Source organism: Bufo bufo, chromosome 3, assembly GCF_905171765.1.
Source record: "Bufo bufo chromosome 3, aBufBuf1.1, whole genome shotgun sequence".
Taxonomy (NCBI): Eukaryota; Metazoa; Chordata; class Amphibia; order Anura; family Bufonidae; genus Bufo; species Bufo bufo.
Window position 1 is genome coordinate 266,130,088 of NC_053391.1, and position 26,819 is coordinate 266,156,906.

General features: G+C 45.8%; 1 protein-coding gene across 4 annotated transcripts in view; it reads right to left on the minus strand.

Moving 5' to 3' along the window:
• DCAF6 (DDB1 and CUL4 associated factor 6) overlaps positions 1-26,819 on the minus strand; it is a 1,234,054-nt gene that overhangs the window by 609,749 nt on the left and 597,486 nt on the right. The window lies entirely within an intron of this gene.

A 26,819-nucleotide genomic window follows, 5' to 3' on the forward strand; every position in this document is an offset into this window, starting at 1 on the left:
CACTGTTATGGGGGTCTGTGGATGGCACTGTTATGGGGGTCTGTGGATGGCACTGTTATGGGGGTCTGTGAATAGCACTGTTATGGGGGTCTGTGGATGGCACTGTTATGGGGGTCTGTGGATGGCACTGTTATGGGGGTCTGTGGATGGCACTGTTATGGGGGTCTGTAGATGGCACTGTTATGGGGGTCTGTGGCTGACACTGTTATGGGGGCATCTGTGGATGGCATGACACTGCTATGGGGGGATCTGTGGATGACAGATAAATAGAATCTTAGATCCCCCCCATAACAGTGTCAGCCACTGTGAATGACCCCCAATACAGGGGGTGGGGGCTGGCATCTACTCTAGTTTTTTAATGGCAGCGCGGGCCAAGTGCAGTCATTGTATTTTATTGCACCAGGCCCCGCTCACTGTACTAATCGTATCTACGGTAACTGCAGGCAATGTTTAACTATAGAATATGTTCAATCCAGCAGCCTGTACTCACGTCCGTAGGAAGTAGCAGGCAGGAGGCTGGGCGGGCGCTCATTGGCAGCGTAACACACTACGTCACGGGCCCCGCTGCCATTACAAAACTAGATGCCAGCCCTCAGCCCCTCCTCGCTGATACACACGCCGGATGCGCTGTGCAGCATGCGGTCAGCGGTGTATCAGTGTAAATGGCAGCATTCGCCCCATAAGACGCACTGCCATTTTCCTCCCACTTTTGGGGGGGGGGGGCGTCTTATAGGGCGAAAAATACGGTATAAATACTTTCCAACAATAGTATTTTGGCTAGTATACTGCATCAGTATATGTACAGTGGCATGCAAAAGTTTGGGAACCCTTGGTTTAAAATTACTGTTCCTGTGAACTAGCAAACTGAAGATGAAACGATCTCCAAAGGGCATAAAGCGAAAGACGAAACAGACTTTTCAACATTTTAAGCAATATCAAAATTAGTTATGTACAATTTTAGAGTGAAAAATGGAAAGGAGTACCTTGCAAAAGTATGGAAACCCAAGGAAATTTGAGTGCTCAGATAACTTTGATTGAGGTCTCAGACCTTAAATAATCTGTTTGGGTTCACAATCATCATTAGGAAAGGCCAGGTGATGCAAATTTCAAAGCTTTTTAAATACCCAGACTCCTCTAAACCTGTCCCAAAAAAACTGCAGCCATGGGTTCTTCAGCAGCTACCTAACACTAACCCTTAGGATACTGGAGTTTTTTAAAGTTTTTTTGCATTTCATTTTTCTTCCTGGTCTTCCTGGAGCCATAACTTTTTTTTTCTTTTCTGTATACATATTCATATGAGGGCTTGTTTTTTGTGGGACAAGTTGTACTTTCTAATAAGCACGTGACTAGTAATGCTTGTGAATACAAATTTGCAGGCATGCATAACACTGATTGGTGCATATTAATATACCCAAGCCTTCCTAATCAGAGATAACAGATGCCCTGCTTTAATATAATGATGAGTAGATACTATAGCCAAGATAATGAAGAGCCGTAGTGATGTACTGATGTCCCGTCACGTGGCCATTGCATAGCAACACCAAATAGACAGGCTAAGCTGGGAATCTAGGTGCCGGCGCCTCTTCATAACTTCGGTGGATCCTCCGCCAACTATTGGCTTTATTAATAAATGTGCCCCTATATCTGTAGCTTCTGTCTTGGTTAACCCTTTCACGCCTGATGACGTACATGTACGTCATCGGGTGTGTGTTTAAAGATGGTGCTCGCTCCTGCCCGCTGCGGGCGACATAGCCACGGGGGGCCGCCTGCTTCTTATATCAAACACCCGCAGCTAATGTCCGCAACCGGCAGTAATACCGATCGCGGACATTTAACTCCTCAGATGCCGTGGTCAATCCGGACCATGGCATCTGAGCACGCTTTTGCTTTAGCTCCGGCTCCCCCGTGTGGTGATCAGAGGAGTCGGAGCATGTATGCAGCAGCCCCTGTCTTTATGAATGATAGGAGGCTGCTGCATAGTTTCTTCTATGGAGCTCTTGCCTGTAATAGGGCTCCATAGGAAAGTAGTGAAATCATCATAGATTCCAATGCAAGTGCATTGGAATCTATGATAATAGCAATCAGATGATTGATCGTTATAGTTCCCTATGGGAACTATAAAAAAGTGTAAAAAAAAAAAAAAAGTTGAAATAAAAATTCAAATCACCCCCCTCCCCCCCCCCCAAAAAATAAAAGAAATAAAAAAAAATAAAAAAATACACATCATGGGTGTCGCAATGTGCGAAAACACCCATAGTATTATTATCTATTCCCCATACGGCAAACAGCAAAACGGAAAAAAGTATCCAAATGGCCGATTCGCTTTTTTTTGGTAGCTTAATTTTCTAGATAAAATTTAATATAAAGTGATCAAAAAGTCATACACACCCCAGAATGGTATCAATGAAAAGTTCAGATCGCCCCGCAAAAAAATGAGCCCCTATACAGCTCCGTACACATAATTACAAAAAAGTTATAGGGGTCCAAAAATGGCGATAAAAAAATAAAACAGATTTTTTCCCACTATTTTTTTTATCACTATCAAAACGCAAGAAAAACTATACATATAAGGAATCGCCAGATTCGTACTCACCTGTAGAATAAGGGTCCATTCACACGTCCGTATTGGATCCGCAAAACACGGACATCGGCGATGTGCGTTCTGCATTTTGCGGACCGCATATCGCCGGCACTTAATAGAAAATGCCTATTCTTGTCCGCAATTGCGGACAAGAATAGGACATGTTCTATTTTTTTCGGGATTGCAATTGCGGATCCGGAAGTGCGGATCCACAATTCCGGATCCGGGCAGCACATCGTGCTGCCCCATAGAAATGAATGGGTCCGCAATTCTGTTCCGCAAAATGCGGAACGAAATTGCGGACGTGTGAATGGACCCTTAAAGTAACTGGTCAGTTTTATCGCACATTGAACGTCGTAAGTAAATAAAACATAAAACTGTGGTGGATTAGCTTTTTTTTTGCAATTTCACCCCATTTGGAATTTTTTGTCCAGCTTCACACTACATCATATGCAATATTAAATGGTGGTGTTGGAAAGTACAGCTTGTCCCGCAAAAAACAATCTCTCATATGGCTATGTGAACAGACAAATAAAAAAAGTTATGACTCTTGGAAGGCAGGGAGCGCAAAACGAAAACGAAAAAAAAAAAAAAAAAAACTCCGGGCCTGAAAGAGTCAAGGACATTCCTTCAGGTAAAACACTTGTGGCTGTGGCCAACATGGAGTAGATCCTTGCATGGGGACATAAATCTAAACTGGCTGAACATCCAGGTCTCTGCATTAAACTTTATTTCCCAAAACTATCAATGGCCTACACTTTTCCAGGACATTCATAACTATGTTGCATCCTGTGCCACAGAAGTCTGCTGGTCTGCTCTTCCCTTTGCCTGTGCCAGATGCTCTGAGGCAACATATTACAATGGACTTCATTTATTTAAATCTTCCTCCCTCCTCTGGTTGTACCATAATCTGAGTTGATGTGGACAGTTTTTGCAAACTGCAAGAGACAGGTAATCAGGCAGATGCCAGATTACTATCCAGTACTTTTTTTTAAGGAGGATTTTATTAGTGTGAAGGATGCCTTTCAAGGGCAGATCACTGTCTTCATCATGTTATGGCACATATGTTTGCAACATGGAGCATCCTGGGAGCACAAATACAAATTATGTGAAATACTGACGAAAATCAGTATTTTGCATTTTTGGTCATTTTGCATCAGTACTTTTAAGCCAAGATCAGTAGTGTATAAATGGATAATGGAAAGATTTGATACTGATATAAAATACTACCATGTGAACTGTGGCAGTAGGGTATATTCACATAAGGCAAATTTGTTGTAGAAGTGTGCAGAACCCCACTCCATGTGAGGCTGGGTTCACACCTGAGCGTATTCGATAAGCGCTGTTTACAGGCGTTTTTATCGGGCGTATTTTCGGGGCGTTTTTGTATTTTGGAAACGCGCGTCGTACGCGCGTTCTTGCTATTGACCACAAAGGGCGTACAATGAAAAACAGAGGTGTTACGCGCGACAATACGCCCCAAAGAAGCTTCTATACTTCTTGGGGCGTAGGGCGTTTTACAGCGCATTCGTACGCACTGTAAAACGCTCAGGTGAGAACCATGCCCATAGGGAAACATTGGTCTTTGCCTGTTGAGCGTTTTACAGCGCGTAGGAACGCGCTGTAAAACGCTCAGGTGTGAACCTAGCCTAAGTCTCCCAACAGCCATGCTGTCAGGAACGGAAAGGCAATGGCAGGCACAGAATGCCGACGATACCCCTAATAACTAACGGATATCTGGCAATCAATTATTGCTTTTCAGCACTGTAAAACATATGAGGTTACCTGGTAAGAATTAGACCTGAGAAGAAAAATAGCCATTTAAATTAATGTAGAATAAATTTGAGATACTTCTACAGTTGAGCGAACCCGAACTGTAAAGTTCGGATTCGTACCGAACTTTAGGTTTTTCGGCACCCGGACCCGAACATGTACGTAAAAGTTCGGGTTCGGTGCTTTCTTGGCACTTTTTTAAAGGCTGCACAGCAGCCAATCAACAAGCGTCATATTACTTGCCCCAAAAGCCCATTACAGCCATGCCTACTATTGGCATGGCTGTGATTGGCCAACTGCAGCATGTGACCCAGCCTCTATTTAAGCTGGAGTCACGTAGCGCCGCCCATCACTCTGCTCGGATTAGTGTAGGGAGAGGCTGCAGCTGCTGTCAGGGAGAAATATTATGAAGAACTGCCTTTTTACTCAGCGATCTACATCAAATGTGTTTTGTGGGTGCAGTGCACAATTTTTTTAAGCCTGCACTGAGCCTGTTGAAAATAAACTTTTTTTTACTTCAGTTTGCCAATATCAATACATAATCGGCAGCCATTTTATGCAACGATAGTGCACCAGCACTATCTATCTGCATGTCCGCTAGTCCAGAAATACAGCGTTTTGCTTACTGTGCTTAAATTTTTTTTTTTTCATATAGTGCACATCTAGGATTAGACGTGCATAAGTGACTGTCACATTTAGGCCACAAATAAGACTTTTAGGATACTGTGGTAAAAAATCCCTCTGATATACTGCACATCTGGGATTACAAGTGCATAAGGGACTGTCACATTTTGGCCACAAATACTACTATTAGGTTACTGTTGTTAAAAAAAAACTTTTTTTCATATACTGCATATCTGTGATTACACGTGCATAGGTGACTGTCACATTTAGGCCACAAATACGGGTATTAGGTTACTGTTGTTAAAAAAACTTTTTTTTCATATACTGCACATCTGTGATTACACGTGCATAGGTGACTGTCACATTTAGGCCACAAATAAGGCTTTTAGGATACTGTGGTGAAAAAACCCTCTGATATAGTGCACATCTGTGATTACACATGCATAGGTTACTGTCACATTTAGGCCACAAATACGGCTATTAGGTTACTGTTGTTAAAAAAACATTTTTTTCATATACTGCACATCTGTGATTACACGTGCATAGGTGACTGTCACATTTAGGCCACAAATAAGGCTTTTAGGATACTGTGGTGAAAAAACCCTCTGATATAGTGCACATCTGTGATTACACATGCATAGGTTACTGTCACATTTAGGCCACAAATACAGCTATTAGGTTACTGTTGTTAAAAAAAAACTTTTTTTCATATACTGCACATCTGTGATTAAACGTGCATAGGTGACTGTCACATTTAGGCCACAAATACGGCTATTAGGTTACTGTTGTTAAAAGAAACCTTTTTTTCCATATACTGCACATCTGTGATTACACTTGCATAGGTGACTGTCACATTTAGGCCACAAATATGGCTTTTAGGATACTGTGGTGAAAAAAAACCTTTTTTTCATATATTGCACATCTGTGATTACACTTGCATAGGTGACTGTCACATTTAGGTCACAAATAAGGCTTTTAGGATACTGTGGTGAAAAATACCTCTGATATACTGCACATCTGTGATTACAGTTGCATAGGTGACTGTCACATTTAGGCCACAAATACTGCTATTAGGTTACTGTGGTGAAAAAAACAACTTTGTTTCATATACTGCACATCTGTGATTACACTTGCATAGGTGACTGTCACATTTAGGCCACAAATACGGCTATTAGGATACTGTGGTGAAAAAAAAACCTTTTTTTCATATACTGCACATCTGTGATTACACATGCATAGATGACTGTCACATTTAGGCCACAAATACTGCTATTAGGTTACTGTGGTGAAAAAAACTACTTTTTTTTCATATACTGCACATCTGTGATTACACTTGCATAGGTGACTGTCACATTTAGGCCACAAATAAGGCTTTTAGGATACTGTGGTGAAAAAACCCTCTGATATAGTGCACATCTGTGATTACACGTGCATAGGTGACTGTCACATTTAGGCCACAAATACGGCTATTAGGATACTGTGGTGAAAAAAAAACTTTTTTTCATATACTGCACATCTGTGATTACACATGCATAGGTGACTGTCACATTTAGGCCACAAATACCACTGTCATATAGAGTTTAAAAAAAATAAATAGAGTGCAATACCCTACATCATGGTTTATATTGGTGGTTAATTATTTTTAACATACTTAACCACCTCAGCCCCCTTAGCTTAAACACCCTTAATGACCAGGCCACTTTTTACACTTCTGACCTACACTACTTTGACCGTTTATTGCTCGGTCATGAAACTTACCACCCAAATGAATTTTACCTCCTTTTCTTCTCACTAATAGAGCTTTCATTTGGTGGTATTTCATTGCTGCTGACATTTTTACTTTTTTTGTTATTAATCGAAATTTAACGATTTTTTTTGCAAAAAAATGACATTTTTTCACTTTCAGTTGTAAAATTTTGCAAAAAAACGACATCCATATATACATTTTTCTCTAAATTTATTGTTCTACATGTCTTTGATAAAAAAAAAATGTTTGGGTAAAAGTTATAGCATTTACAAACTATGGTACAAAAATGTGAATTTCCGCTTTTTGAAGCAGCTCTGACTTTTTGAGCACCTGTCATGTTTCCTGAGGTTCTACAATGGCCAGACAGTACAAACACCCCACAAATGACCCCATTTCGGAAAGTAGACACCCTAAGGTATTCGCTGATGGGCATAGTGAGTTCATAGAACATTTTATTTTTTGTCACAAGTTAGCGGAAAATGATGATTATTTTTATTTTTTTCTTACAACGTCTCATATTCCACTAACTTGTGACAAAAAATAAAAACTTCCATGAACTCACTATGCCCATCACGAAATACCTTGGGGTGTCTTCTTTCCAAAATGGGGTCACTTGTGGGGTAGTTATACTGCCCTGGCATTTTAGGGGCCCAAATGCGTGCGAAGTAGTTTGAAATCAAAATCTGTAAAAAATGGCCGGTGAAATCCGAAAGGTGCTCTTTGGAATGTGGGCCCCTTTGCCCACCTAGGCTGCAAAAAAGTGTCAAACATGTGGTATTGACGTACTCAGGAGAAGTTGGGCAATGTGTTTTGGGGTGTCATTTTACATATACCCATGCTGGGTGAGAGAAATATCTTGGCAAAAGACAACTTTTCCCATTTTTTTATACAAAGTTGGCATTTGACCAAGATATTTATCTCACCCAGCATGGGTATATGTAAAATGACACCCCAAAACACATTGCCCAACTTCTCCTGAGTACGGCGATACCACATGTGTGACACTTTTTTGCAGCCTAGGTGGGCAAAGGGGCCCACATTCCAAAGAGCACCTTTAGGATTTCACCGGCCATTTTTTACAGATTCTGATTTCAAACTACTTAACACACATTAGGGCCCCTAGAATGCCAGGGCAGTATAACTACCCCACAAGTGACCCCATTTTGGAAAGAATACACCCCAAGGTATTCCGTGAGGGGCATGGCGAGTTCCTAGAATTTTTTATTTTTTGTCACAAGTTAGCGGAAAATTATGATTTTTTTTATTTTATTTTTTTCTTACAAAGTCTCATATTCCACTAACTTGTGACAAAAAATAAAAACTTCCATGAACTCACTATGCCCATCACGAAATACCTTAGGGTGTCTTCTTTCCAAAATGGGGTCACTTGTGGGGTAGTTATACTGCCCTGGCATTTTAGGGGCCCGAATGCGTGAAGTAGTTTGAAATCTGTAAAAAATGACCGGTGAAATCCGAAAGTGGCTCTTTGGAATGTGGGCCCCTTTGCCCACCTAGGCTGCAAAAAAGTGTCCCACGTCTGGTATTGCCGTACTCAGGAGAAGTTGGGCAATGTGTTTTGGGGTGTCATTTTAGATATACCCATGCTGGGTGAGATAAATATCTCGGTCAAATGCCAACTTTGTATAAAAAAATGGGAAAAGTTGTCTTTTGCCAAGATATTTCTCTCACCCAGCATGGGTATATGTAACATTTTGGAAAGAAGACACCCCAAGGTATTCAATGAGGGCCATGGCGAGTTCATAGAATTTTTTTTTTTGGCACAAGTTAGCGGAAATTGATTTATTTATTTTTTTCTCACAAAGTCTCCCTTTCCGCTAACTTGGGACAAAAATTTCAATCTTTCATGGACTCAATATGCCCCTCACGGAATACCTTGGGGTGTCTTCTTTCCGAAATGGGGTCACATGTGGGGTATTTATACTGCCCTGGCATTCTAGGGGCCCTAAAGCGTGAGAAGAAGTCTGGAATATAAATGTCTAAAAAATTTTACGCATTTGGATTCCGTGAGGGGTATGGTGACTTCATGTGAGATTTTATTTTTTTGACACAAGTTAATGGAATATGAGACTTTGTAAGAAAAAAAATAATAATTTCCGCTAACTTGGGCCAAAAAAATGTCTGAATGGAGCCTTACAGGGGGGTGATCAATGACAGGGGGGTGATCAATGACAGGGGGGTGACCAGGGAGTCTATATGGGGTGATCACCCCCCTGTCATTGATCACCCCCCTATAAGGCTCCATTCAGATGTCTGTATGTGTTTTGCGGATCCGATCCATGTATCCGTGGATCCGTAAAAAACATACGGACATCTGAATGCAGCCTTACAGGGGGGTGATCAATGACAGGGGGGTGATCAATGACAGGGGGGTGACCAGGGAGTCTATATGGGGTGATCACCCCCCTGTCATTGATCACCCCCCTATAAGGCTCCATTCAGATGTCTGTATGTGTTTTGCGGATCCGATCCATGTATCCGTGGATCCGTAAAAAACATACGGACATCTGAATGCAGCCTTACAGGGGGGTGATCAATGACAGGGGGGTGATCAATGACAGGGGGGTGACCAGGGAGTCTATATGGGGTGATCACCCCCCTGTCATTGATCACCCCCCTCTAAGGCTCCATTCAGATGTCCGTATGTGTTTTGCGGATCCGATCCATGTATCCGTGGATCCGTAAAAAACATACGGACATCTGAATGCAGCCTTACAGGGGGGTGATCAATGACAGGGGGGTGATCAGGGAGTCTATATGGGGTGATCACCCCCCTGTAAGGCGCCATTCAGATGCCTGTATGTGTTTTGCGGATACGATCCATGTATCAGTGGATCCGTAAAAATCATACGGACGTCTGAATGGAGCCTTACAGGGGAGTGATCAATGACAGGGGGGTGATCAGGGAGTCTATATGGGGTGATCACCTCCATCATTGATCACTCCCCTGTAAGGCTCCATTCAGACGTCCGTATGTGTTTTGAGGATCCGATCCATCTATCAGTGGATCCGTAAAAATCATACGGACGTCTGAATGGAGCCTTACAGGGGGGTGATCAATGACAGGGGGGTGATCAATGACAGGGGGGTGATCAGGGAGTCTATATGGGGTGATCACCTCCGTCATTGATCACTCCCCTGTAAGGCTCCATTCAGACGTCCGTATTTGTTTTGCGGATCCGATCCATCTATCAGTGGAACCATAAAAATCATACGGACGTCTGAATGGAGCCTTACAGGGGGGTGATCAATGACAGGGGGGTGATCAATGACAGGGGGGTGATCAGGGAGTCTATATTGGGTGATCACCTCCGTCATTGATCACACCCCTGTAAGGCTCCATTCAGACGTCCTTATGTGTTTTGAGGATCCGATCCATCTATCAGTGGATCCGTAAAAATCATACGGACGTCTGAATGGAGCCTTACAGGGGGGTGATCAATGACAGGGGGGTGATCGATGACAGGGGGGTGATCAGGGAGTCTATATGGGGTGATCACCTCCGTCATTGATCACTCCCCTGTAAGGCTCCATTCAGACGTCCGTATGTGTTTTGCGGATCCGATCCATCTATCAGTGGATCCGTAAAAATCATACGGACGTCTGAATGAAGCCTTACAGGGGGGTGATCAATGACAGGGGGGTGATCAATGACAGGGGGGTGATCAGGGAGTCTATATGGGGTGATCAGGGGTAATCAGGGGTGAATAAGGGGTTAATAAGTGACAGGGGGGGGTGTAGTGTAGTGGTGTTTGGTGCCACATATTACTGAGCTACCTGTGTCCTCTGGTGGTCGATCCAAACAAAAGGGACCACCAGAGGACCAGGTAGCAGGTATATTAGACGCTGTTATCAAAACAGCGTCTAATATACCTGTTAGGGGTTAAAAAAATCTCATCTCCAGCCTGCCAGCGAACGATCGCCGCTGGCAGGCTGGAGATCCACTCGCTTACCTTCCGTTCCTGTGAACGCGCGCGCCTGTGTGAGCGCGTTCACAGGAAATCTCGCGTCTCGCGAGAGGACGCATATATGCGTCCAGGAGGAATCAATCAACCACCTCCAGGACGCATCGCTGCGTTCGGTGGTCCGGAGGTGGTTAAACACTTTTTACTTTGCTTTGTGAAAGCTAACTATGAGGCAAACATCTAATAAGGGACGCGGTCATGGTCGTGGTGGTGGTGTTGGTGGAGCCTCTGGTGCAGGGAGAGGACATGGCCGTTCTGCCACAGTAACACATCCTACTGAACCTACTACCTCAGGTCCCAGTAGTCATCAGAATCTACAGCGATATTTGGTCAGGCCTAATGCCGTTCTAAGAATGGTAAGGCCTGAGCAAGTACAGGCGCTAGTCAATTGGGTGGCCGACAGTGGATCCAGCACGTTCACATTATCTACCACCCAGTTTTCTGCAGAAAGCACACAGGTGGCACCTGAAACCCATACCATCAGTCTGTCACATCACCCCCGTGCATATCGGGGAACCTGTCTGAGCCTCAAGTCATGCAGCAGTCTCTCATGCTGTTTGAAGACTCTGCTCCCAAGGGCATCCACCTAGCCCTTTCCCAGGGGTGGAAGACATAGAATGCACTGACGCACAACCACTTATGTTTCCTGATGAGGACATGGGAATACCACCTCAGCACGGCTCTGATGATGACGAAACACAGGTGCCAACTGCTGCGTCTTTCTGCAGTGTGAAGACCGAAAAGGAGGTCAGGGAGGAAGACTGGGTGGAAGACAATGCAGGGGACGATGAGGTCCTAGACCCCACATGGAATGAAGGTTGTGCCACTGACTTTCAGAGTTCAGAGGAAGAGGCAGTGGTGAGACCGAGCCAACAGCGTAGCAAAAGCGGGAGCAGGGTGCAAAAGCAGAGCAGCCGTCGCCAAAACAGTTCGCCTGCTACTGGACACCGTCACCAGGGATCGAGCACGCCAAAGGCAGCTTCAAGGAGTTTCCTGGCATGGCACTTCTTCACACAATGTGCTGACGACAAGACCCGAGTGGTTTGCACGCTGTGCCATCAGAGCCTGAAGCGAAGCATTAACGTTCTGAACCTTAGCACAACCTGCATGACCAGGCATCTACATGCGAGACACGGGCTGCAGTGGAGTAAGCACCTTCAAAACCAAGAAAGGGCTCAGGCCCCTCCTGCTCCCTCTTCTGCTGCTGCCTCGGCCTCTTCCTCCGCCTCTGGAGGAACGTTGGCACCTGCCGCCCAGCAAACAGAGGATGTGCCACAAACAACACCACCTTCGTCACCAAGCATCTCCACCATGTCACACGGAAGCGTTCAGCTCTCCATCTCACAAACCATTAAGAGAAAGCGTAAATTCCCACCTAGCCACCCTCGATCCCTGGCCCTGAATGCCAGCATTTCTAAACTACTGGCCTTTGAAATGCTGTCATTCAGGCTGGTGGAGACGGACAGCTTCAAACAGCTCATGTCGCTTGCTGTCCCACAGTACATCGTTCCCAGCCACCACTACTTCTCCAGGAGAGCCGTGCCCTCCCTGCACAACCAAGTATCGGATAAAATCAAGTGTGCACTGCGCAACGCCATCTGTGGCAAGGTCCACCTAACCACAGATACGTGGACCAGTAAGCACGGCCAGGGACGCTATATCTCCCTAACTGCACACTGGGTAAATGTAGTGACGGCTGGGCCCTAGGTGGAGAGCTGTTTGGAGCACGTCCTTTCGCCGCCAAGGATCGCAGGGCATCATTCTTTGCCTCCTGTTGCCTCCTCTTCCTACTCGGCTTCCTCCTCCTCTTTTACCACCTCCTCATCCGGTCAGCGACAGACCTTCACCACCAACTTCAGCACAGCCAGGGGTAAACGTCAGCAGGCCGTTCTGAAACTGATGTGTTTGAGGGACAGGCCCCACACCGCTCAGGAGTTGTGGCGGGGTATAGAACAACAGACCGACGAGTGGTTGCTGCCAGTGAGCCTCAAGCCCGGCCTGGTGGTGTGCGATAATGATGCACATCCCTTGCCTGGCGCATGTGCTGAAATTGTTGGTGCAGAAATTCATTCACAACTACCCCGACATGTCAGAGCTGCTGCGTAAAGTGCGGGCCGTCTGTGCGCGCTTCCGGCGTTCTCATCCTGCCGCCGCTCGGCTGTCTGCTCTACAGCATAACTTCGGCCTTCCCGCTCACCGCCTCATATGCGACGTGCCCACCAGGTGGAACTCCACCTTGCACATGCTGGAGAGACTGTGCGAGCAGCAGCAGGCCATAGTGGAGTTTCAGCTGCAGCACGCACGGGTGAGTCGCACTGCGGAACAGCACCACTTCACCATCAATGACTGGGCCTCCATGCAAGACCTGTGTGCCCTGTTGCGCTGTTTCGAGTACTCCACCAACATGGCCAGTGGCGATGACGCCGCTATCAGCGTTACAATACCACTTCTATGTCTCCTTGAGAAAACACTTAGGGCGATGATGGAAGAGGATGTGGCCCAGGACGAAGAGGAGGAACAGGGGTCATCTCTAACACTTTCAGGCCAGTCTTTTAGAAGTGGCTCAGAGGGAGGTTTTTTGCAACAGCAGAGGCCAGGGACAAATTTGGCCAGCCAGGGCCCACTACTGGAGGACGAGGAGGATGAGGATGGAGATAAAGCATGTTCACAGCGGGGTGGCACCCAACGCAGCTCGGGCCCATCACTGATGCGTGGCTGGGGGCATACGGAGGACGCAGACGATATGCCTCCCACAGAGGACAGCTTGTCCTTACCTCTGGGCAGCCTGGCACACATGAGCAACTACATGCTGCAGTGCCTGCGCAACGGCATCAGAGTTGCCCACATTTTAACGTGTGCTGACTACTGGGTGGCCACCCTGCTGGATCCCCGTTACAAAGACAATGTGCGTCCTTAATTCCCTCACTGGAGCGTGATCGGAAGATGCGCGACTACAGGCGCACGCTGGTAGACGCGCTCCTGAGAGCATTCCCGACTGACGCAGGCGGACAAGTGGAAGCACAAGGTGAAGGAAGGGGAGGAGGAAGAGGTCGCCAACGCAGCTGTGTCAGCGCCAGCACCTCAGAAGGCAGGGTTAGCCCTGGCCGACATGTGGAAAAGCTTTGTCTCCTCGCTGCAACAACCGGCCCCAACTGCTGATATGGAGCATGTTAGCAGGAGGCAGCATTTGAACAACATGGTGGAACAGTACCTGTGCACACGCCTACACGTACTGACTGATGGTTCTGCCCCATTCAACTTCTGGGTCTCCAAATTGTCCACATGGCCAGAGCTTGCCCTGTATGCCTTGGAGGTGCTGGCCTGCCCTGCAGCCAGTGTACTCTCTGAACGTGTATTTAGCACGGCAGGAGGCGTCATTACAGACAGACGCAGCCGCCTGTCCACAGCCAACGTGGACAAGCTCACGTTCATTAAAATGAACCAGGCTTGGATCCCACAAGTTATATAACAGAAAGGCGGCTCTCCACTGGTTTTCTGGAAATAGGTGCTCTTGCCCAATATGACTCACCCTTGTCAATTATGTTAAATTTAGAAAATATAATAATGAAGGGCAGGCACTCAATTTATGGGTTCATGAGAAAGTGAGATTTTATTTAGAGAACAATTTAAAATACTAAACATTCATAAATTTCATAAAACAATGATAATAACAATCATAAAAATTGCAATAATTTTTCAACAGTTGATCGCAATAACTATGTCACTTTTATAGCAGCACCTAGGTAATTTTGTAACAGCAATTAAGTAGCAGCACTTGTTCACAGTAAGGCCTCATGCACACGACCGTTGTGTGCATCCGCGACCGTTGTTCCGTTTTCCGTTTTTTTTTGCGGACCCATTGACTTTCAATGGGTCCGTGGGAAAATCGGAAAATGCACCGTTTGGCTTCCGCGTCCGTGATCCGTTTTTCCAGTCCGTGAAAAAAATATGACCTGTCCTATTTTTTTCACGGACAACGGTTCACGGACCCATTCAAGTCAATGGGTCCGTGAAAAATCACGGCTGCACACAAGATAGTCATCCGCGTCCGTGATCCGTGTCCGTGATCCGTGTCCGTTTTTCCTATCATTTTCAATGCAAACTTGACTTAGTTTTTTTTTTCACTTTTCATGTCCGTGGATCCTCCAAAAATCAAGGAAGACCCACGGAAGAAAAAACGGTCACAGATCACGGAACAACGGAAATCCGTTTTGCGGACCGCAAAAAAAAACGGTCGTGTGCATGAGGCCTAACAAAGATAATTTTGTAGTAGCAACTGAAATGGTTTTGTAGCAGCAGCTTGTTACAATAATGTTTTTTACAGCAGTTAAAACAGAGATTCCTTCTATTAACTGCTGTAAAAACCATTATTGTAACAAGCTGCTGCTACAAAACAATTTCAGTTGCTGCTACAAAATTATCTTTGTTACTGTGAACAAGTGCTGCTACTTAATTGCTGTTACAAAATTACCTAGGTGCTGCTATAAAAGTGACATAGGTATTGCGATCAACTGTTGAAAAATTATTGCCATTTTTATAAGACTGTTATTATCATTGTTTTATGAATTTTATGAATGTTTAGTATTTTAAATTGTTCTCTAAATAAAATCTCACTTTCTCATGAACCCATAAATTGAGTGCCTGCCCTTGGATCCCACAAGACTTGTCTGTACCCCTTGTCTGTGCAGAATAGACATTTATACCACCATACATTCTTGTACTCATGTCAAGTGCAATGATGTTTGTTTTCTTTTTTTTTATTTGTCCTAATATTTTAGGGGCTAGCTACCCCAATAAAAAATAAAAATAAAACATTGTTGGCTACCACCTCCTCCTCCTCCTCCATTGCTGCCTCCACCTACAACACCACATTCACCGCCTCCTCAACCTCCGACTCCATATCCACCTTCTTCTCTGAGTTGCAGGTTAATAATTTGTAATTTTTAGTTATTTTATTTTATTTTAAGTTATTTCCCTATCCACATTTGTTTGCAGAGCAGTTGCCATGCTCTTAAGCACATTTTACTGCCTTTTACATCCCTCTAGCCTTTTCAAGGACTATTTTAGAGCCATTTTAATGCAAGAAAGTGCCAATTTTAGTGCCCTAAATTGAAAAAAATTCTTATTTTCAATTGTAGGGTGACATTTTACCATTTTTGGCGTATACAAACCCCTGCTGTGCCTGGGTGACGGGGCCTAAATCTCTCAAAATCCTCTCTTCTATTGCTGTGTGACATGAACCCCCTTTTGCCGTGAATTAACCCCTGCTGTGCCTGGGTGACAGGGGCCTAAATCTCTCAAAATCGTCTGTTCTATTGCTGGGTGCCATGAACCCCCTTTTGCCGTGAATGAACCCCTGCTGTGCCTGGATGACAGGGGCCTAAATCTCTCAAAATCATCTGTTCTATTGCTGGGTGACATGAACCCCCTTTTGGCGTGAATGAACCCCTGCTGTGCCTGGGTGACAGTGGCCTAAATCTCTCAAAATCCTCTGTTCTATTGCTGGGTGACATGAACCCCCTTTTGCCGTGAATGAACCCCTGCTGTGCCTGGTTGACATGGGCCTAAATCTCTCAAAATCATCTGTTCTATTGCTGGGTGACATGAACCCCCTTTTGGCGTGAATGAACCCCTGCTGTGCCTGGGTGACATGGGCCTCGTTCTCTCAAAATCCTCTGTTCTATTGCTGGGTGACATGAACCCCCTTTTGCCGTGAATGAGCCCCTGCTGTGCATTGCTGACAGGGAACTAAATTTAGTGAAAACATCTGGGGCACCGCCAGCACCTGAGAAGGCAGGGTTAGCATGGCCAAAATGTGGAAAAGCTTTGTCAGCCTTGGAGGTGCTGACCTTCCCTGCAGCCAGTGTATAGTGTGAACATGTGTTTAGCACCGCAGAGAGCATTATCACAGGCCGCAGCCAATGTGGACAAGCTTACGTTTATTAAAATGAACCAGGCATGGATCCCACAGGACTTGTCCATACCTTGTGCAGAATAGACATTTATACCAGCCTCAACCATCCATTTTTGTACTCAAGTGCACTTATTCTTTGTTTTATTTTGTTATATGTCCAAATATTTTGGGGGATACCCCAATTTAAAAATAAAAAATAACACAAATCAGTGTTGGCTACCTATTCCTAATTCACCGTCGCTTCCACCTACACCGCCACGTCAACCTACACCGCCACATCCACCCATCCACTGCCTCCTCAACCTCCTACTCCTAGATCCAGATTTTTATTTTTTATTTTTCTGTATTTTATGCTATTTTAAGTCATTTTCCTATCCACATTTGTTTGCAGAACAATTGCCATGCTCTTAAGCACATTTTGATGCCTTTTGCAGCCCTCTAGCCCTTTCCAGGACTATTTTAGAGCCATTTTAGTGGCCAAAAGTTCGGGTCCCCATTGACTTCAATGGGGTTCGGGTTCGGAGTCTAAATCTCTCAAAATCGTCTGTTCTATTGCTGGGTGACATGAACCCCCTTTTGCCGTAAATGAACCCCTGCTGTGCCTGGGAGACAGGGGCCTAAATCTCTCAAAATCGTCTGTTCTATTGCTGGGTGACATGAACCCCCTTTTGCCGTGAATGAACCCCTGCTGTGCCTGGATGACAGGGGCCTAAATCTCTCAAAATCATCTGTTCTATTGCTGGGTGACATGAACCCCCTTTTGGCGTGAATGAACCCCTGCTGTGCCTGGGTGACAGTGGCCTAAATCTCTCAAAATCGTCTGTTCTATTGCTGGGTGACATGAACCCCCTTTTGCCGTGAATGAACCCCTGCTGTGCCTGGTTGACATGGGCCTAAATCTCTCAAAATCATCTGTTCTATTGCTGGGTGACATGAACCCCCTTTTGGCGTGAATGAACCCCTGCTGTGCCTGGGTGACATGGGCCTCGTTCTCTCAAAATCCTCTGTTCTATTGCTGGGTGACATGAACCCCCTTTTGCCGTGAATGAACCCCTGCTGTGCATTGCTGACAGGGAACTAAATTTAGTGAAAACATCTGGGGCACCGCCAGCACCTGAGAAGGCAGGGTTAGCATGGCCAAAATGTGGAAAAGCTTGGTCAGCCTTGGAGGTGCTGACCTGCCCTGCAGCCAGTGTATAGTGTGAACGTGTGTTTAGCACCGCAGAGAGCATTATCACAGGCCGCAGCCAATGTGGACAAGCTTACGTTTATTAAAATGAACCAGGCATGGATCCCACAGGACTTGTCCGTACCTTGTGCAGAATAGACATTTATACCAGCCTCAACCATCCATTCTTGTACTCAAGTGCACTTATTCTTTGTTTTATTTTGTTATATGTCCAAATATTTTTGGGGATACCCCAATTTAAAAATAAAAAAATAACACAAATCAGTTGTGGCTACCTATTCCTAATTCACCCGTCGCTTCCCACCTACACCGCCACGTCAACCTACACACGCCACATCCACCCATCCACTGGCCTCCTCAAACCTCCTACTCCTAGATCCAGATTTTTATTTTTTATTTTTCTGTATTTTATGCTATTTAAGTCATTTTCCTATCCACATTTGTTTGCAGAACAATTGCATGCTCTTAAGCACATTTTGATGCCTTTTGCAGCCCTTTCCAGGACTATTTTAGAGCCATTTTAGGGGCCAAAAGTTCGGGTCCCCATTGACTTCAATGGGTTCGGGTCGGAGTCACAAATCTCTCAAAATCGTCTGTTCTATTGCTGGGTGACATGAACCCCCTTTTGCCGTGAATGAACCCCTGCTGTGCCTGGGAGACAGGGGCCTAAATCTCTCAAAATCGTCTGTTCTATTGCTGGGTGACATGAACCCCCTTTTGCCGTGAATGAACCCCTGCTGTGCCTGGGTGACAGGGGCCTAAATCTCTCAAAATCGTCTGTTCTATTGCTGGGTGACATGAACCCCCTTTTTGCCGTGAATGAACCCCTGATCTGCATTGCTGATACGGGCCTAAATCTCTCAAAATCATCTGTTCTATTGCTGGGTGACATGAACCCCCTTTTGGCGTGAATGAACCCCTGCTGTGCCTGGGTGACATGGGCCTCGTTCTCTCAAAATCCTCTGTTCTATTGCTGGGTGACATGAACCCCCTTTTGCCGTGAATGAACCCCTGCTGTGCATTGCTGACAGGGAACTAAATTTAGTGAAAACATCTGTTACTGATCGGAAGATGCGCGACTACAAGCACACGCTGCTGATGGCATTCCCACCTGACAGCGGGGGCACAGTGGAAGCACAAGGCGAAGGCAGAGGAGGAGGAAGAGGTCGCCGTACCTTGTGCAGAATAGACATTTATACCAGCCTCAACCATCCATTCTTGTACTCAAGTGCACTTATTCTTTGCTTTATTTGTTATATGTCCCAATATTTTGGGGGATACCCCAATTAAAAAATTCAAAATAGCACAAATCAGTGCCGCTTCCACCTACAGCGCCGCTTCCACCTACACCGCCCACGTCAACCTACACGCCACCTCCACCCATCAACACCTCCTCACCTCCTACTCCTAGATACAGATTTTTATTTTTCTGTATTTTAGAGCCATTTTAGTGGCCAAAAGTTCGGGTCCCCATTGACTTCAATGGGGTTCGGGGTCAAATTCCGATCAAGTTCGGGTCCCGAACCCGAACTTTTTTTTTAAGTTCGGCCGAACCTGCCGAACCCGAACATCCAGGTGTCCGCTCATCTCTAGATACTTCTCATTTTAAGTGTCTTCTAAAATCTAGGTTTCTCAGGTTAGAAGCAATAACTCATGAGGTAAGAGGTTTGATTACATGTAAAACTAAATATGTAGTCTACGTTGTGCCTTTGACCTCGTAAATATTTTTATATAAGGAAAACTATTAGACCTATGTTTGTATGGGAACATGTAAGGAAACATGAACAGAAAAATGGCCCACAATTAACTTGTATTGAAAAAGTGTACAGTAGTGTCTACTATCAGGATGTGACACACTGTATACAGGCTATTTACTGTTAAAACCTGAGAGAAGAAGTGGATATTAAAAGTAGTGAATCATTGGCCCAATATGGGTAACTGCCCCAAAAAAGTATTTGCAACAATGTATCACAATGGGTTTAGTATTTAAGTAAGTTTTAATGTGTTTTATGATAATTAATTTGTAATTTAGAAGAACATAGTAAATGACGTGTACAAGGATGGTATAATAGTTAAAATGTGGGCAATTGTCAAGGCTGATTTCAGCCTGTTATTGTGGAGCGCTGGCGTCACTCAGTGCAATTTCCCGAGTCACGTCAGTCTCGCCTCATTCGGCTTCAGCAGGTAAGTATGGCCGCCGGCGTCCTACCTTCTCTCCGCGTCCCCGCCACCTCCTTCTCTTTCAGCAAGCCCTCCAGTCCCCTTCCCCGCACCTCCACAGAGCGGCCACCCTCAAACTTCTGCTGCGGTGCTCGCGGTGATTCGCCGGCTGGGTAGACGCCGTTCCTCCGGCTTTCCGGCCGGTGGATCTCGTGCTCCTTGCGGTCCAGGGTGGGGCGGGCGGTTCAGGCTCCTTCCCCGTCCACGCCTCTCCTACGTCACAGCCTACAGCGGGCCGGAGGCAGGGAGCTGCTCAAGCTCCCCGCAATTGGCCAGCCATAATCGGCAACGCTCAGCACTGTTGCCCCATAATAACAATCTTTTCTCTTCCCTAGACCACAGGGATCCTTACTTTTCACATGCTTGAGGTCAGGTTAGCATAAAAAAAAAAAATTCAATGCTAAGGTGGGATCTTCACTCACGCAAGGAGCTTCCGTACACAGCCACATATAGGGGCATCAGCCCCCCCCCCCCCATCAAGGTAGAATCATCCCAGGCTGCCATATTTTCCCATATTTTAATTTATTCATAGAAATAGAGTTTCTGGTTTGCTCCGGCTGGGCTGTAACGCTTTCCAGGCCAAACATAATGGAAATTTCAAGAACTTCGCTTGCTGCGTTCGTCAAAATTCCATAACACAAGGTTGGTAATCTCGCATTACAGTCACCATTGTTTTCCAAACCAACCACACTATCTGTCTCCTCTGTCACGCCAAAACTTTGTTTCTATACGCTGCATTTTACAGTCTTACTCACAATAAAAAAAATAAAAAAATAAAAATTCCGATGCCCGTATTCATATCACGTGTGTCATGCCGTTGTCTACCGCCTCCATTTCATGTGCAAAACCTGTTTGCTTAAATCCAGTTATGTTTTGTCCTATCTAAGTCTCACGCCTTACACATCACTAACCACCTGTACTCTGCTATTGTCTACCTCCGAATTATGTATTCTTGCCCACGTTGTCACATTCTTGTTTTCCCACCTGTTTACGTTATCAAGGCAGCATCTCTCTTTTACACAGCCAGTTTTTGTTATTCAGGGCGACATCTGTCAGAATCGACGAACCTCTTCCAATTCCGGGAAATCCCTGGCATCCGGCTATGCTAGTGTGGGGTCACTCAGGAGCTGGCCGGTCCACAAAATCATAGCGGAGCTGAACAAAAGAGGGATCCGTTACCCAGGTGGCCTGGAAGGCGGAGTTATACCGACTTCTGGTATCCGATTCGTCTTCCTCTAGAGAGCAGGTGTCGATGTCGACAATCCAGTTGTCGTTGACACAGCTCCACGCACCATTATAACTTATCTAATCAATTTCGGACATCCAGAACAGGCTGTCGGTAGGAGAGTAGAGAGATCCGCCACCCAGCCTTCCCACTCCTCCTCTCCCAGTTGCTTCTATATCCCAATCTGCACCCCCAGGTAGGGTTTCCCACCTTGCCCGAAGTAGCCCGTCCCATTTGTGACAGAACATCAAACGGGACATCTTGGAGGGGAAAGACGTAAATCTGGCCGCCATTCTCATAGCCCACCCACGACACGGTAGAGAATCGAACCATCGCGTGCAAAAACGTGTCGATAGTTCTCAGGTCCAGGGATGCCCGATTGAACAGAAGACTGTCAATCCCAGAGTTCGTCCTGGCAATTTAGCCTGTTCAGGGATATAATCTGTTCCGCCTACCCAAGAAAGGCGCGAGGAACTAGATTTATACCTGTTACAGGGTCACGGACCTGGGACACAAGTATGGAGGGTACGCGTTTTACGACTACCACCGCTCCTTCTCTGCCAAAGCCGCAGCGCGCCCATCACCCAGTTCCAACAGGTCACCAATTGGGCATCCCTGGACATGGAGCTCTTCTGCCGGCATTTCGCCGGGCTCAAAGCCCCTGCTTGCACTTCATGCCAGTCAATCCTGCATTCCTCCGATTGGTGCCCAAATTCCAGCCTTCCAGTGTCCCAACCTAGGCCTGCAGCAGGCACTTTGGGGGTCCCAGCCAAGACAAAACACGGGGTACTGACAAACTGGGTCGTCCCATACTCTTCCTAGGTACCAGCCAGATTTGCAATAATTACAACTTGGCAAACTGCAATTATAACCAGTGCAGAGTGCTCCATGTCTGCTCCAGATGCTTCAGAGCCCACTCCCTGTCGGTTTGCCCCAAATAGAACAGCCAGAAGCAAGTGACTAGGCGGGGTCAACACTCCTCCGCGACCATCACAACCCCCACCAGGTACAATTTCTAATCAAGGGTTTCACGGAGGGTTTTTATACCGGTCTCGTGGCCCTTCCTCAGTTCTTCCTGGGAAGGCCCTAACCTCAGGTCTGCAGTTACCGATGCTGCTTCGGTGAGTCCTCTGATTCGGGCGGAGCTGGAGAAGGGTTTCCTCATCAGGCTTTTCTCTAGTATTCCTTTCGACTATTGGAGGATCAACCCCATTGGTATCGTCACCAAAAAATTCTCAAATAAAAACTATCAATCTATGACCTCTCAGCGCCTCATGGCTCAAGCATCCCTAGCCTCAACTCTCTAGTTCCTTCAGAGGAGTTCTCTATGAAATACTCCTCACTCAGCGAAGCCATCTCACTCATTCTTCTGGCAGGCTCAGGGGCATGGCTGTCCAAAGCAGACCTTGCGGACCGCCTTTAAGTTGTTACCCATCAACCAACAACTTTGGAAATTTTACGGCTTAAAGTGGGATGGCCTGTACTACTTCGCCAACTGCCTCCCCTTCGGCTCAAAAAGCAGTCCATGGCTATTCGATCAGTTCACCCAGGCCCTGAACTGGGTCCTGGTAAACCACTGCAATTGCCCAATGGTCATTCATTACCTTGACGACTTTCTGTTGATAGAGAAACCCGACATCAAACCCTGCAAACTAGATAGTCTCCTCCAGGTCTTTGCAAGCCTCACATCCCCGTCGCCCCAACTAAAACTAGAAGGGCCCTCAACCACCATAACCTTCCTCGGCATAGTCTTAGACACCCAAAAAATGGAAGCAAGACTGCCAGAGGAGAAACTGTCCAAATCAAGGAGCTTATTTTCCAAATTTGTGGGTTGCAGAGTTCTCTTGAAGCAGGAATTACAATACCTGCTGGGTATGCTGAATTTCGCCACCAGAATAATGCCCCAGGGCAAGGCCTTTTTATCCAGATTATTGGATCTGCTCCCAGCAGCCACAGAGCAGGACTTCCCGGTATTTCTGGATGCCCAAGCAATGGCCGACTTGACCATGTGGGATTCCTTCCTGACCAACTGGAATGGGATCTCCTCATTTGTTCCCCAATGGAGTCCCTCTTCTTCTACCATTTTTTCAGAAGCAGCCGCCTCCAGAAGTTTCGCTGCCATCTACAATAACCAGTGATTTGCAGGCCAGTGGCCACCTGAAATCTCGTCTCTCAACGAGTACCTCAGATCCTCCCGTCTATTAGAAATCTACCCGATTGTAGCGGCTGCCCAAGTTTGGGGCAGGCAATGGGCCAATTCCCCGGTGACATTCATCACGGACAATCAGGCAGTAGTGGACATCATCACCAAGGGCAGGTCAAAATCACATCACATCATGCCCTTTGTCCGCAAATAAGTTTGGCTCTCTTTACAGTACAATTTCCAGATATCATGTAGACATGTCCAGGGCGTCCAGAATTCATCCGCTGACGCAGGACTATTGCCTTCAGAGTTTAACACTCTACGCATGGAGTAGCACAATTCATTTTCATCCGCCAAATCCCTCGTACAAAGATCACTGTCTGCCAACACAGCTAGAAATTACAAGACCGGTTGGAACAGCTTTAAAAAAATTTCACTTCTCCACCCAAGTAGCGCACAGATAAGATCACTTATTTAATGGCGTTTTTGGCTTACTGTCACCAACACCTCAAACTCGGCTATAATTCCATCAAATTATACATGGCAGGGGTGTAATACTACTCTACCTTAAAACATCCTGATAGTAGGGCGATCTTCGCGTCCCCCGCAATCAAGGCAATTCTTAGGGGGATTCAAAAAAGTAGCCAACCCTGCACTCCAAGCAGACAACCAGTTTCAGGGGAACTGTTTAGGAAGCTCTCCAATTCCCTAGACAGCAACCCTTTTGGGGCTCCAACCCAGCACTGTTATTCAGGCGGCCATGTATTTAGGCTTCTACGGTTTCCTGCGACCAGGAGAATTCATATGTTTCTCTCCCAAAACAAGCGCCTAACTAAGAGCCAGCTAGCCTGGAATCACGATCATTTCATCTTGCAACTACCTTACACCAAAAACATCACAATCAGGAGCCCTCCAGTCCAAGTTAAATATTTCAAATCCTTCAATAAGTGGTGCCCAGTCCAGGTTTTAAATAAATTAATGAGCTCTTGGGTCATTCCTCCCCAGATAGCCCCTATTGCCTTTCAAATCCAAGCCCCTCACGACAGCACAGTTCGTATCCCACATCCGTCTACTAGTTTCAGGCCTAGGTATCGATCCCAAAACCATATCAGAACACTCCTTTCGGATCGGGCTGCCTCCGCGGCATCCAAGCACAACGTACCCAGTCATATCATCCGTAAAATGGGTCGTTGGAAATCATCTTGCTTCACCAGGTACATTCCCAATCCACACCCAGGAAATTTAAGTTTTTCGCAAACTAGTTTTGTAAACCATGTACCTATTCAATAAAATCCTAAAATCTACCCTGCTTGACTTTTTGGCCCCTTATAGGCTACTCAAGTTCGCGGCTATGGGCACAATCCAGGCCTTTTAGTTAGTCAGTAGCACGGATAGGTCTATTCCTTGGCACCGTCACGCCAGCTCCAGTATCCGTAGCCACGACCATAATTGTCAAGGCTGATTTCAGCCTGATTTTGTGGGAGGGGCGTAGGCTTTATAAGCTCCCCTCCCACAGACACTCAGCGCTGGCATCACTCAGTGCCCCACCCTCCCTTCCCTTTTTCACGGGCTTCCTTAGGGTATGCCCCCTTATAGGCTACCCACGTTCGCGGCTATGGGCACAATCTAGGCCTTTTAGTTAGTCAGTAGCATGGATAGGTCTATTCCTTGGCACCGTCACGCGAGCTCCAGTATCCGTAGCCACGACCATAACATCTGTATGGAGTTTGCATCTTTTCCCCGTGTTTGCATGGGTTTCCTCTCACACTCTTTGTGACTTGTGAAGGGAATTTAGATTAGGAGCCCCACTGGGGTACAGTGAGTTGTGATAATGTCAGTAAAGTGCTGCGGAATATGTCAGCACTATATAAGTGAGTAAAATAAATTAATTTAAATCTGACCTTCTAATAAAAAGTTTCCCTAGGTCAGGGTCTCGCTGACTAGCCTTGTCTTATCTGCTTTGTTGGAAACCTTATTAAAACCATGGAGAAATTTTTTGCTCTCAAATTAAATTTAATCTCCACCCTAGGCCCCCTCATGCCTCTAGTGAGTAAACCCCCTTTTTCCTGCCTCCTTAAAGGATGCACGTCTCTTTTGTCTCCCAGTCAATCCTATTCCTCAAGTGTGTGATGTCCTCAAAGATGAAAGTCTTAGGCCTCTGTCTGACATTTATATCATCTATCTCTCTCCTCAGTCCCTTCTTCAGTCTATGCTTACTCAATTTAAGAAGCTTTGCTTCTCCTCTTGCACCCCTTTAAACGGGATTTCGTTAATTTATGAACTATTGAGGGACAGGGGACCAGAGTGTAGCAAGCCTGCTTTTACGGAAGCTTAGTAATCTGAGCTGCATTCTTCCTTTTCCAAGGCTCAGTGGTCTGAGGCCTTTGACTTTGACTCATGTTCGCCTCCAGAGAATCTCTCCTCAGACCTCCACTTTATGTTGTTGGTGTGGTGCGACCCTTGATACTATGCTGCATATATGATGGCGATGCCAGGTTCTTGCTCCTTTTGTGATGTCGTTCTACAATGCACTCAATGGAGAGTCTTTAGCTCTTACTCCAGAAATGGTGCTTTTATCCATTTTCCAAGCCCATTTTCTAGGGTTTCGGAGGGGGCTTTTGGGATTTTTTATTTTAAGGACTTGCGAGATCATCCCTAGGAAGTGGAAGTCTACTTCCCCTCCCCTCCCGATTGCACTGGGTTAAGGCTCTGAATCGGATCACGAGGATGAAGGAACTCAGAGCTAAAAATGAACAATCCCAGGACACATTTATTAAACGTTGGTTGTTATGGTTCAGATTCAGACACTCCCCTGAGTAGACTCTCTGGGTGGAAAGGGCTCGCTCCCAGGCAGTCAATAGGTTAATAGGTCTATAGCCCCAGGCTTCATTTCTTTTTTGTTTTAGTTCTGAATAATTGAATAGTGCAGACCTTCTACTGATGTTATCTTTCTTTTAAGATGCAATCAGGACTAGATATCTGTTCACCCCCATCCCCTCACTTATCTTTTCCTCTTGTTTTCTTTCCCTGTGTTGTAAATGTCTCATCTGTAATGAAAATGTCTGCATCAATGCTATTTTTTTTAATTTCCTGGCTCATGTGACTGCTGGATAATTTGCACTTGACATATATATGATAATTGTGCAGTATATGTAGATTGTCAATAAAAACCTTTTCTAATACTGCTTCCAAATGCATGCTTAAAAATCACAATGATGCCGGAAGCAGATCACGCTGTGTAATAATGATCTTCTACCGACACACCGTGCTGTGTAATAGTGATCCGCCGGCAGCACACCGTTATCCTGCATGGGGACGGGCGATGGCATAGCGATCGATCCTCCCCATGCCACGGAGGACATCGCTGCACGTATTAGCAGCTGTGTCCTCCGCTAGCTATCTGACTATTCCTGGGAGGGA